The following is a 13,574-nucleotide window of genomic DNA, read 5'->3' on the forward strand; positions in this document are numbered from 1 at the left end:
AAGTGGGAGGAGCTTTCCTCCTTCTCAAGCACTCTGCCAGCTCAGTCTCCAAGGGCTTTATTAGTACTGAAATTAAGCAAGAGGTCCACTTGCTGAGGTTGAGAACACTGAAGCTTACAGATGGTCTAAAGCTTATTTTTATAGTCAGTGTAGAAAGTGTGCATTGACAAATTGAGAAGAGTAGATAAATTTAAAAAAATTAAAACCATCCCTACTATCATCATTCAGATATACCTACAACCACCATTAATATTTTGGCAAGTTATTCCACCCATATAGTGTATGTGTGTATGTGCTCATCACACATTTATACACAGATGTGGAGGCCACAGGTTGACATGAGGTGTTTTCTTCAATTATTTCCCACCTTATTCTTTGAGACAGGGTCTCTCATTAACCTTGGAGCTCACCAATTCAGCTAGACATTCTGGCCAGTGAGCCCCAGGAATCCTCCCATTCCCAATTACCTGGTGCCTGGTTCCAGATGCATGCTACTGAGGTTGGATTTTTGTGTAGGTGTAGGGGATCTGAACTTAGGTTTTTTTTTTTTGTTGTTGTTGTTAGTTTGATTTTTCTTCTTTTCTCTTTCTTTCCTCCTTTTTCTTTCCTTCCTTCCTTCCTTCCTTCCTTCCTTCCTTCCTTCCTTCCTTCCTTCCTTCCTTCCTTCTTCCTTCTCTCTCTCTCTCTCTCTCTCTCTCTCTCTCTCCCTCTCTCTCTTTCCACCTTCCTTCCTTTCCTTTCTTTTTTAAATTTTGAGACAGAGTTTCTCTGTGAAGCCCTGGCTGTCTCAGAACTTGCTCTGTAGATGAGGCTGGCTTCTAAATCAGAGATCCTCCTGCCTCTGCCTTCTGAGTGCTGGGATTAAAGGCACAGGCCACCACCTCCCACCTAAATTTAGGTTTATTATGCTTGTGTGGTAAGCACTGTTTTGAACAAGCTGTCTTAGCTCTGCTTTTGCTTCGTTGTGTGCAACACATGGAGCAAAGCAAAAACACAACCACACTCCAAGTGTAATTTCCAACTTAGTTTTTTACTCCATTCTACCAGTAAGTTTGTACAAGAGCATTTTTAATGGTTGCATGGATTCCATTTGGCTGGTGCTGCTAGTCATCTATTTAATAGTTATTCATCTTTGTGTGCTTGGTATTATTCTTCATGTAGCACCATGCTTGGATGAGTAGACTGTGTCCCTGACTTCATGGATTTTAACTCTAGTCCTGATCTGGTTCTCTTAGGCTCCATGACTTCTGGGACTTAGCACTTTGTGGTTATCTGTTCCTAGCTGAGATCTATTTCTCAACTGATTTCTCTGCTTGTGTGTTTGCTGGCTTGGATGAACCTACTGGGACTTCTAAGATCTTCTTATCCACTACCCTTCTTGACCCAGGACAAGGAGAACAAGACAAACTTTTCTTTAGTTCTTGATCTGTTATTAGCATTAACTTTTTTTTTTTTTTTTTTTTTTTTTTTTTTTTGGTTTTTCGAGACAGGGTTTCTCTGTGTAGCTTTGTGCCTTTCCTGGAACTCACTTGGTAGTCCAGGCTGGCCTCGAACTCACAGAGATCCGCCTGCCTCTGCCTCCCGAGTGCTGGGATTAAAGGCGTGCGCCACCACCGCCCGGCAGCATTAACTTTTAACAGGAGGCTAAAATAGAAAGCTCAAAGGCTTTGTATGTCTTGGTTGTAGTCAAAACAGTGAGATAGGGCCTCTGCTTTCTGACTCTGGGAGATCAGTAACTTTGAGGACCCTGTGATGTGTCACACAGATTGACTAACCAGATTTCAAATGCCTCCTAGGTTCCAGACACTGTTAAGTGCTACAGATACCAGAGTGAGCAAAGAGCAAACCTTCCTGGACTTGTAGACCTTGGTTGCTAGAGGATGGACCAGACTGCGAATTAGTAAAATGAAATAGGTGGTAGATGGGGAGGAGAGTCATGGGGAAAAGTGAAGCACAGAGGGAGCCGAGGAGTGTTAAGGCGAAGGACAGCTTTACAACGTTAAATAAAGTGTTCAGGGAACGTCATTTTCTCTAAAATGTCCCGAACTAAATTTAATCATGATGACAGGCTCCTCTTCAATAAGTTGAGTGATGGTATGACAAGAGTGACAGACCCACAAAGGAAGCGATTGGTGACTAGGACAAAGGCACTGGGCACATTTCTCAGCTACAAAGAAAAGGGTAGTCAGATTACAGATTTTACAACCAACAATGAAGATGATCCCTCAGTTGTGTGTTCACCATCCTCCTTTAATTGATTATATTTTAGAAGTCTGTTGCGAATAATTGTACTTGACCATTATACTTAGGAGAAACACCTAGATATGCTAGCAAAAATTTTAACTGACCAAAGCCTTGAGATAGGATAGAGGCCAGTGGCATGGTTCTATTCCAGGCATATGTCATGGGGGGAAACTAAAGCCATTTTATGCCATGCTAAACTGATACCTTTATTTACAGCCAAAGCATCGGCATCTTCTTGGCACTAGTACCAGCTGGCAGACTTGCTTTACAGAGGCAGTCCTGCCTGGCAAATGGTACGAAGGTGTGCCTTGGACCAACAAGTTCCCTGGGAGACTGCAGGTATACCCAGAGTGAATCAGTGAGCCCCTGGGCAATTTTTGATGAGTTGACCTATAATTGTTTCAAGTTTCTTTTGCTACAAAAGCACTGTGCACTTTTTGTACATCTCTTCCACACTTAATTATTTTCTCTGCATAGATATCTGAGGCAGGAATTGCTGAGTGAAAGCATTTGAAGTTTTGAGGCTAAGGCATTCCTCCAAGTTTAATGTGCACACGACATGCTTGGAGATCTTGTTAACACACAGGTGGATTTTTAACAGCTATGAGGTGGGTCCAGATTATTTCTAACAAGCTTTCTGGTGACTCCAGGTGTGTCCTTTTGAGTTGTAACCACATTTTGAGTTGTAACTTCCTAATATCTTTAGTCAAGCTGTCTCCCAGGAATCAGATATATATTAACAGTTTTTTTTTTTTTTTTTTTTTTGGTTTTTCGAGACAGGGTTTCTCTGTGTAGCTTTGCGCCTTTCCTGGATCTCGCTCTGTAGACCAGGCTGGCCTCGAACTCACAAAGATCCACCTGGCTCTGCCTCCCGAGTGCTGGGATTAAAGGCGTGCGCCACCACCGCCCGGCTATTAACAGTTTTTTTAACAGTTACAAAGTGTTCTGAATTGTAAAAATACTTTCCCATATGTTAATTCATTTTACTAGCCCAGGTCTATAGGCTTTACCACCCATCCCTACTTTATAGAAGTGGATATATATTCCATATCATTAGGGAGTTTAAGAATAGCCAGGAGAGCAGTAAGTTTCTTAAAACATTATCATATTAGGAGCTACCAAAAAATGTTGTATTTAGTCAAGAGGATATATTTGAAATTCCCTAGTCAAGAATGCTGATTGATGGGCAAGATCACACAAGGCAGTTCTAGGTAAGGCGAAAGTCTACCTAGGACCCCAAATATGAATGCTCCAGAAAAACTGAGTTTACTCTGGTTTGAGGAGGAACTTTCTAGTTAACAATACTGTACAAATATAGAACAAGGTGTTCTGGAAGAGGAGAATTCTCTATTACTGTGCATACTCAAGCAGATCAGCTGACCAGTTGTTCACAGGTCACAGGGGATGCAGGTGTGAGTAGGATATATGTGACTAAGCATAGGTCTGAGATCAGAAATCTTGCTGTTATCAGTCAATGATCTAAAACCCAAAGATGCTGGGGAGGCTATTGATTAGAAAATGCCCTGGATATTGTGGGGGCTGGAAGGTCCTTTTCACAGATCCACATGGTCAGGTGGCCTGGAATGACCCTTAAAGCATTCTTGGAAGAGTCCACATCCCCTTCACTGAGAACTTCTGTGAGGAGAGTATACTCATCAGCCACCTTTCCATTCTCCTTTGTTTTTGACTAGCTGTTATTTATTTAACAGAAATATTCAAACACAGTTCCCCTTGCTGAGGAGCAGAGAACTGGGAGGACAGGTTCTCTCACTAAATCACTTTAGACCTTGGATGAACCACAAATCAAACTAGTTTTCCTGTCGACGGGCTAGCTCATCCGTGTTCGCCATATGACGCTTGTAGACCCATCCCTTCTTGTATGCCCTCTATTTTCTGGGGCAGTGCTTGAAAGAAATAATCCCTCTGGAGCTTCAGGATCAGAAGGAACTGAGCAAGCTGTTTACTTCCCTATGACACTTCAGCAGAGTGGAATGGGAGATCTGTGGAAGTAGTGCGTCTCCGACAGCACTAAAAAATCATGCATCTATGACAGCCCTGACTGAATCAAGGAAGCATTCTGAGCCCAGGTTTAGAAAGCAGTTTTATCGAGATACAATTTAAGATATCATATATTCCTCCAGTATTAAGTGTAAAACTCAGTGGTTTTGCTAAATTCACAGTTGCAGAACCACCACCAAACCAATTTTAGAATAGTTCTACACCCTCCACAAAGAACTTCTGTGTAAATTACTGTCAGTTCTCATTTCCCACCAACCAGTCACTTTTCTACCCCCCAGCCCTAGCCACTACTAACTTACTTTCTAGTTTTGTAGATTTGCATTTTTTTTTTTTTTTGAGAAAAGGTCTCATTTTGTAGCCCTGGATGGACTGGGCTTTACTAGACCAGGTTAGCTTTGAACGCACAGAAATTCATTTGCATCTGACCCGTTAGTGCTGGGATTCAAGGCATGCACCACTGCCCCTGGCTAGATTAGCTTATTTTGAACATGTCATACAATTGCCTCATACAATTCATGGTTTTTGGTGACTGGTTTTTTTCACTTACAGTGTTTTCAAGGTTCATCCATGTTTTAGCATGTATTAAGACTTCACTGGTTTTTGTTGTTGAATAGTATTTTATTGTATGGATACTGTCTTTTTATTTATTCAACAATAATTGATAGACTTTGGGGTAGTTTCTATATCTTGCCAATAATGAACAATGCTGCTAAATGTATCTGTGTGAAATTTTTTATGGTTGTATATTTTAATTTTTTCTTGCATAATTATCTTGGAGCAAAATCGCTAGATTATAACTCTATGGTTGGCATTTGAGAAACTTCCAGGATGTTTCCAGAACAGCCACATCAGTTCATATCCTTGCCAGCAATGCATGAGGGTTCCAATTTCTCTATATTCTTTCTAACACTTGTTATTTATTATGCATCTTTTTTGGTTATAATCACCCTAGTGGATATGAAGTGAAATCTCATTGTGGTTTAATTTAAGTCCCCTTATAGCTAATAATGTTGACAATATTTGAATGAGCATGGTTACTTACATATCTTTTTGGAAGAAATGTCCACACTAATGTTTGCCCACTTAGTCTTAGTATTGACTTGTGAGCCTTCTTTTTGTATCCTAGATGAATCCCTTATAAAATGCATGATACTAACCATCTTTCATTTCAGGGGCTCATCAATTAACTTCATAGATTTCTTTGAAGCACAAAAGTTTTACTTTTGATAGAGTACCATTTGCGTATTTTTTCTTTTTATTTTGTTTGTGTAGTTGGCATAACACCTAAGAAGACTTTGAGTACCTGCAGATTAGGTTTTGGTGAAATTTCTGAAAAACAGAATTTTTGTGGGGTTGTATTGACAAACCAGAGTAGAAGCTATGGCCTAGAACAGATGGTAGAATTATCTGGGAGCAGAGAGGGGAGGTAGCTTTACCAGTGCAGGCACAAGAAGTTCGATAATACCTATCCATTATGAAGTATTTTCAATTAGATATTATCTAAATTTGGCCTAGAGCAACTTGCTTGATTATCCTCACAATCCCATGAAAGGGTAAGTCTTGTTAGCTGAAGTTTTTGAGTGATAAAACCCATGTATAGACGAATTAGGTAAAATGTTGAAATTCATACAAGAGGAGTCTAAATTCTGGCCATCAAAGGTCTTAAGATAAGTTCTTAAGGGCTGGAGAGATGGCTCAGCCTTTAAAGGCTAGGCTCACAACCAAAAATATAAGATAAGTTCTTAAACACTTCATCCAATTCAAAAGTAGCAGGTGTGGTGATAGGTGTGTTCTGTGAGCAGTAATTAAGATAATTAATTTAATGGGAGTCAGTAGAAGAGCTAGGCTGATTTTTTTTTTTTTATTATTTTCAGCGGACACATTGGGAATAGTAGTTTTACCTGCAGAATTATTAATAATTAACAGAAACAAATCCAAAGTCCTCAGAATGATCTACTCATTCTCCTAGGCCACCACATCCTAACATCTTCCTAGACTCAATTTCCATATACAATTTTAACATTTTTTCCCCAGATTTATCTATTTACAGTGAGTTCCACAGCTAAGGCTTTTTGAAAAGTTCAATTTGATATATTCCTTTAATTGAAATATTAATATGTTTGCATTTTGCCTGTAAGTCTTACTATTTATTTGTGTTTGTATTATATGCTCTATTTTGTACTTTTATGCCAAATTGGATTAATAAAATTTTTGTTCTTTGTTTATTGTATAATTAGCTTGTCTCCTACTACTATTTTGAAAGTATACTTAAGCACTGAAATATACATCTTTTCCCCTTTGAAGTGTAAGATACGTTTGTTTTTTTTAAAAGACAACAAATGTGTTTCTAACACTCTCAATTTATTTGTTACCCCTACACCATTTTTAGTACTATTATATGTTTAATTATTCTTGTGTTTAACACAGTACAAGATGTTTTCAGTCTTGTACAATGTTCATGCAATATGATACAAATATTTTCCTCTTCAAACCATAGCATTTCATGTTTATCCAAGGATCACTTTCATTTGTGTGGGTCTTTGACTATTTTAGTTTGTATTTTTTTTTTTTATTTTGCAATACAATTCAGTTCTACATATCAGTCACGGATTCCCTTGTTCTCCCCCCTCCTGCCCCCCTCACCCTCTCCCCAGCCCACCCCCCATTCCCACCTCCTCCAGGGCAAAGCCTCCCCCACGGACTGAGATCAACCTGGTAGATTCAGTCCAGGCAGGTCCATTCCCCTCCTCCCAGGCCGAGCCAAGCGACCCTCCGTAGGCCCAGGTTTCAAACAGCCAACTCATGCAATGAGCACAGGACCCAGTCCCACTGCCTGGATGCAAACAGATCAAGCCAATCAACTGTCTCACCCATTCAGAGGGCCTGATCCAGTTGGGGACCCCTCAGCCATTGGTTCCAGCTGGATCAACAACAGAGAGGGAGAATAAGGAATAGGAGACCATGGTAAATGAAGACCACATGAGAATAGGAAGAAGCAAAGTGCTAGAGAGGCCCACAGAAATCCACAAAGACACCCCCACAACAGACTACTGGCAATGGTCGAGAGACAGCAGGAATAGTTTGTATTTTTAAATATGAATTATTTTATCTTTTTGAAGGCATTTGAAAAATGTATAGTACTCTAGATTGGCAGTGCTTTCTTTAAAGATAGTTCTTAGAGCTATTATTTAATTGCTTTACGACTTCCATAATTTCAGTTGCAAAATCATCTGTTAATCTTTGTTTTCTTTTGAAGGTAATAAATACTTTTTCCCACCCATGACTCATATACTCTTATTCCGTTTTACCACAAAGGGTATAAGTTATTTTTCTTGGAGAGTGTTTGAAGCCCATCATGGATCATAATCCATGAGGCCTGAGGTCTTATTCAGCTCCACTCTTTTGTGAAATACATATTTTTTTCTTCACGGCCCCTTACAATTTCTAGAAGTCCAGGTTTTCACTGGTTGCTGCTCTTGGGCTGACACTGGTCTCAAACAGAAAGTGAAACAACACCTGGCCCATCCTTCGGGAACTAACTTTCCTTCTCAGAGTTTTGCTCCTGATATCATTGTAATTCTCTGATACTTAAAGCAAACGTGTACATAAAATGTTTTATGTAGTATTTTAGTCATCAGAGGAGATGCTGGTCTAATGTATGCTAGCCAGTCACAGCTAGAAAACTTCAATGGTTTTCAGTCACTTTAAGTAGCTTTGGAATTTTCTATTTATATAGTTCTGGGAAAGAATTACTTTTTTCTCTATTTTGCCTCTTCAATTAGACAACATTCTGTTGTTGAAGTTCTTTATAAGCACATGTCTTTGATGTCAAACTCTGCTTAATATCACTTTGAGATAGCTTTATATACATTGCAAAGGTGGAGATCTAACTTTATTTTCAGTGTTTATAAATACATTACATAATTGTTATAATACACGAAAGGGGATGATATTTTTCACATTCCTATGCTTACTACCCAACTGAAGCCTTCTTTGTTCCACTCTGTGATTGCGTTCCTTTTATTGTTGGCCAAAAATAACTAGTCTGCTTCATATTTCTTTATATTTTGCTACATATGTACAAATCAAAACATGTAGCAATATAAAAATTATCACAACAAGCTTATTTTTGTTCAATTTGATTTTTCCTCAATGCTCTCTGTAAGCTCCATAGTTCCCCCATTTAATCCTTCTTTTCCTTTTTTTTCTTTCCTCTCCCCTTTTAATTTTTTTGAGATAGTCTCACAATGCATTCTAGGCTATCTTGAATTCTGTATCTTTCTGCTTTGACATCCATAGTGCTCACCACACCCAGCTCCATGTTTCTAAAGTTTGTGAATTATTTAATTGGTGTTCAGTGTGTAATACTCTTTTGAATAGACATACCCCAATTTATTTAACTATTATTCATTGACTTAGGTCACTTAAGGCTGGGTTGAGAGGCCATTGTTAATCAAATTTCAGTTTTCTCTCTATCCAAAATTTAGACTGGGTTGGAGATACCCCCTCATTATACAAGATGACCTTTGAAATGTTGTTATCTTCTGCTTCCGAGAAATCTCTTCCTCCAAACCACTCAGAGACTGAGGTTGCATACACTTCTTTTCTCACAAGATGGTTTAATTTCTGTCAGCAGCAATCATGAATCCTAAGAAGTCATGCAATTTGTAATTTCTTTGAATGTTGTAGCCCTGAGCTGCTGCCTTCTAAAACTCCAGGGCACATTCCCAGACCACCCCGTCTGGATGTCCCCACAGTCAGTCCTAATTGTGCTCCAATACATGCAATTTTCTCTGCTATTAACCAGATTGTGAGCTTCCAGCAGGTGCTAACATTTACTCATTTGCTATCTACTAATGAATGTATTGTGTTAGTGATGGAAAACCAGCTAGACCTCACTAGGCTCTCTTCAGGAAATATTTGAGATTTACCAGAGTGAAAACATGGTTTTTCAACAAACAACAACAACAACAACAAAAATTCCACAAAAAACCAACCAAAACAAAAATCCTAGTATAGATTGAAGACAGAGGATGCCAAAACTGTAGAAAAACTGTTAGTTAAATAGAAAAACCATTAAATCACCTGTTGTGGTTTCACCTGCTGTCTCCCCTCAATGCTAGTTTCAATGCCGTAGAGATAAATGAAGAAAAAAAAATGCATGAAGGAAGGAGATGGAGGCTAATGAGCTGCTGGGGTTAGCTGAACAATCTCTAGCTGAATTAAATTTACCATCTATTATGAAATTACAAAAACATCTAGTCAGATTAGAGCACACACCTCTGCAAAGGAATTTCAATAATTTTTAGACACTTGGGAAGAATTGCTATGGTACAAAAGGGAGAGTGATTGATAATGACTCTTTGCCATGTGTCACTCTAGGGGAGGAACAGAAAACAGAGAAGCGGAGCAAACTGGAAGTGAAGGGAAAAGGAAGGAAAAAAATAAGTCCTGTAAAATAAACAAGAACTATAAAACTGCAGGACTGATGTGCTTTCCCTCATCTTTAACCCAGTGTTAAGTACTTGAACTTTTCTAGTCTCTCAGAAGAGGGCACTACTAGATGAGGAACCTAGTAAAATACTCCTATATCATAAAGACAAAGAAGATGAAGGTGAGAACTAAGTCCAGATAGGTAAATGAAAGGGAGGGGAAAGGGGTGGAGGGGGAGAGGAAACGCAATATTAGAAAAAAAAAATCCTAAATAATTAAATGCTCATTGGTGAAGAATAGCTAAGTGTCCTGTAACGTGTTTCTATCAAGAAAACTTTCACACAATGAAAGAAAGTGAAATGAAATTTTATGCAATAAAAAGCATGCATCTAGCCGGGTAGTGGTGGCACACGCCTTTAATCCCAGCACTTGGGAGGCAGAGCCAGGCGGATCTCTGTGAGTTTGAGGTCAGCATGTTCTACAGAGCGAGATCCAGGACAGGCACCAAAACTACACAGAGAAACCCTGTCTCAAAAAAGAACAAAAAACAAAAACCAAAAAAAAAGCATGCATCTGACAATGATAACATTGAGCAAGAAAAGCAAACAGTGTACAGAAATGATGGTCATGGTTCTGCCAGTTTTAAACCATCAAGGTAAATCAGTGAAAAAGTCTGAAAAATGATTTCCCTTAAAACAATGCAGTATGATCACTTGCAAATGTGGCAATGATCTTGAAGAGTATGTTCTTAGCAAAGAGACACTCTATTGTAATTCTTTTGTGGCTATGTTTTGTGTTGCCATAGTAATTGATTGCAGTTTTTTTTGAGGTATGCTAAATGTTCATTGTATTCATTGTTTTTTTTCAAATTTAGAAGCAGAAGTCATAACTAATGCAGGATCAGAAAAAGGGATAATTTCTTTCATGTCTTTTCTAAGCGATCATGGCTAATATTCCTATAACAGGAGGTAATTAGACGAGAAGGCACATAAATTGATATGATTACAATTTTGTACGACTTGATTGTTCTGAGAACAATGACATAAGGAATGAATGTAAACTCTCCATTTCCCTAGATTTGATGAAGAGTGGACAGTCATGTAGAATAGAATTAGACAAAAGGATAAGTTCTAAGAGTAATACACCAAGGAGGGAGAACCCAGCAGTGCCTGTCTGTTTAGATTCTTTTTGGTCTCTCTGTGCACGACTCCTTCTCTCTTGACCTTGGGTTGGACCCTTTCTGAGATGGGGGTCATCTGACCTTCTCTCAGACAAGACAAGATCAGACATTTCCTTAAGATCAAATCTTAGACAAGGGAGGATAAAGGTTGAGTAATATTTTTAAGTTTTATGACTGATTTTGGGGAAAGAGTTTGAGTTTCATGACTTCTCTTGGGAGAGAGGAGTTGTGTTTCCTTCAGCTTGCCTGGAGAGGATGAAGGGTGTGGGGAGGGAGCACAAGAGGCGGTCAGAGCAAACATTTCTCTGAAGTCTTCTCTTTTGAGTACCTAAGTTGATGCTAAAACTATAGCTCCCTGTCTCCATGAAACCATAACTTCTCCTTCAACATTCAATGAGATCTAAGAAGGGTTAATATTTGTGTAAAGCTGGCTAGAAATTAATGTTGAGTTTCTCCTTATCTCTATCTTTCTTTGGCAGTTCTGCTACCAAAAGGTAATGAGAAGGCTTTTAAGGGCTTTGAAGAGGTGTATACTGTGGTCATACCCGTAGCAGTGTGGAGAAGAAAGAGGAGGTGGCTGGTGCTACCAAAATCTGTGCCACCTTGTTCTCCATTTCAGCATTTATCTAGTGATCTATCTTGAAGCATCAGTCCCACAAGTTACTAGGAGCCTACAGGATTTCATTATTTTAACCTTTATTACTTATGGGGCAAAGCATCTTTTTTTCTTATCATTCTGGGTATCTCTGGCCTCAGATATCAATCACAGGGCAAGTGCTGTGGGTTTATTGCTTACCCACAGGCTTGGTTTGACATTTTGTTTATCTACAATTGTGTGTTTTGATAAAGTACATTCCAGTTAGTACATAACTCACTAATCATAGCCTTCTCCAGCATACCACAATAACTACTGTTATATAAAACTGAGTAAAAACAAAACAAGACAAAGAAAGAAAAAAAAAGAAAACGAAAAAGATCATGCTAAATCTCTTCTGCTTCCAAACACAGGGTTGTGGTTGGTTGCTCACATTACAGGGCATTCAGAAAGGAGGAAAACCATATCCAGTTGAGGCTGGATTTTATGTATGACACAAATTTCTATTTCTCATCTCTTCCTTAGGAGCAATCAAATACACACACACACACACACACACACACACACACACACACGCACGCACGCACGCACGCACGCACGCACGCACGCACACTCACACAATAAATGACATGTCTTTTCAAAGTTAATTCCTAACTAACATAACACAAGGGACTGGAGAGATGGCTCTGTGGTTAAGAGATTATACTGCTATTGAGGGGGGCCCCAGTTTGGTTTCCAGCACCCACATCAAGTGGCCCACAACTGCCTGTAACTCCAGTTCCAGAGAACTGGCAGCCTCTGTCCTCTGCAGGCACCTGAACTCACATGCACATACCCACACATGGATACACAGACATATAATTCGAAATAAAATAAATCTTAAAAAAATAACACAAGTCACACATGAAAATATTTTCGTAGAAAATTTAAAACTATGAAAAAGTAAACAGAAAAAGAAGTAACAGTCCCTATCTGCCCTACCTCTTCCCAGACCTAATCTAATCTTCAGAGGAAACCACTGTTAACAATTGGCTTCCTATGTATGCCTAACATTTATATTATATAATTGTCTATGATTATATAAATGTACAAACAATTTATGTTTTGTACATATATACTGTACATATTTGTACATATGTATATTTGTACATAGATACATGTACAATTATGTAAGTGAGAAAAAATGTACAGTTACTTTGTTACTTTTTTCTTTTACTGAAAATGTGCTTTGGAGTGTTCCATGTCTTCATGTACAGATTGATCTCAGATATTTTACTTTATATTATTTTACATCATGATGTGTACCTGGGGCACTTTAGGTCTTCTAAATTAGAAGGGTGATGTCAATTGCTCACTCACTTTATGCATTTTAATACTTAGGTAATTAGAACTCTAGCTTGGAGTCAATTGGATAGTTTACTCCCAATTGTTGAGCAGGTAGCTGTGGCTCCTGAATTTACACTTGGCATTTACTGGGCTCTTTCTGTTGCTCAGGGCTTGTTCCTATCTCTGAGAATGAATGAGCACCACCCTGGGAAAATGCTGGAGATCATCAGTTACCTGAAATCTCCTTGAGAGGGGCATGAATGCCTGGTGTGTCCAAAGAGTGATTGAAGAGGAAACAAGACTACTTAGGGAGGATGTGTCAACTCCAGGTTCAATCAGGAGGTATTTAAACTACATCTGCAGTCCAAGACATAGATTTTAAATGTGCTTGACCTTTGAGCATTGCTGGAGTTAGAACACTGACTCCCTTCATGCCTTCTTCTGACTCCTGATAAAATTTTTATTGTTTACTATATATAATTATACATAAACACGTTGTATTTATTATGTGTGCATAAATGCACATTTAACATTCTTTATATGTGAAGTAGGAAGCACTTCTCATAGATGAGATTCAACATATTTTATTTGTATTAATAGTGTGTGTATAATGTATATACACATACACATGTACACTGTAAGCCTTATATATGTGTGTATGTGTATATATGTATTACATGTACATTTATCAATAAAACAGAAACAATGCATTTAATCATATTTATGAAGAGTGCTACCCAGTTCATACATGAAGGCTGGTCCATGGAGGGGTGTTAC

The sequence above is a fragment of the Peromyscus californicus genome, unplaced genomic scaffold (assembly GCF_007827085.1).
Source record: "Peromyscus californicus insignis strain IS unplaced genomic scaffold, ASM782708v3 Scaffold_14__1_contigs__length_90479793_seg_2, whole genome shotgun sequence".
In the NCBI taxonomy this organism is placed as follows: Eukaryota; Metazoa; Chordata; class Mammalia; order Rodentia; family Cricetidae; genus Peromyscus; species Peromyscus californicus.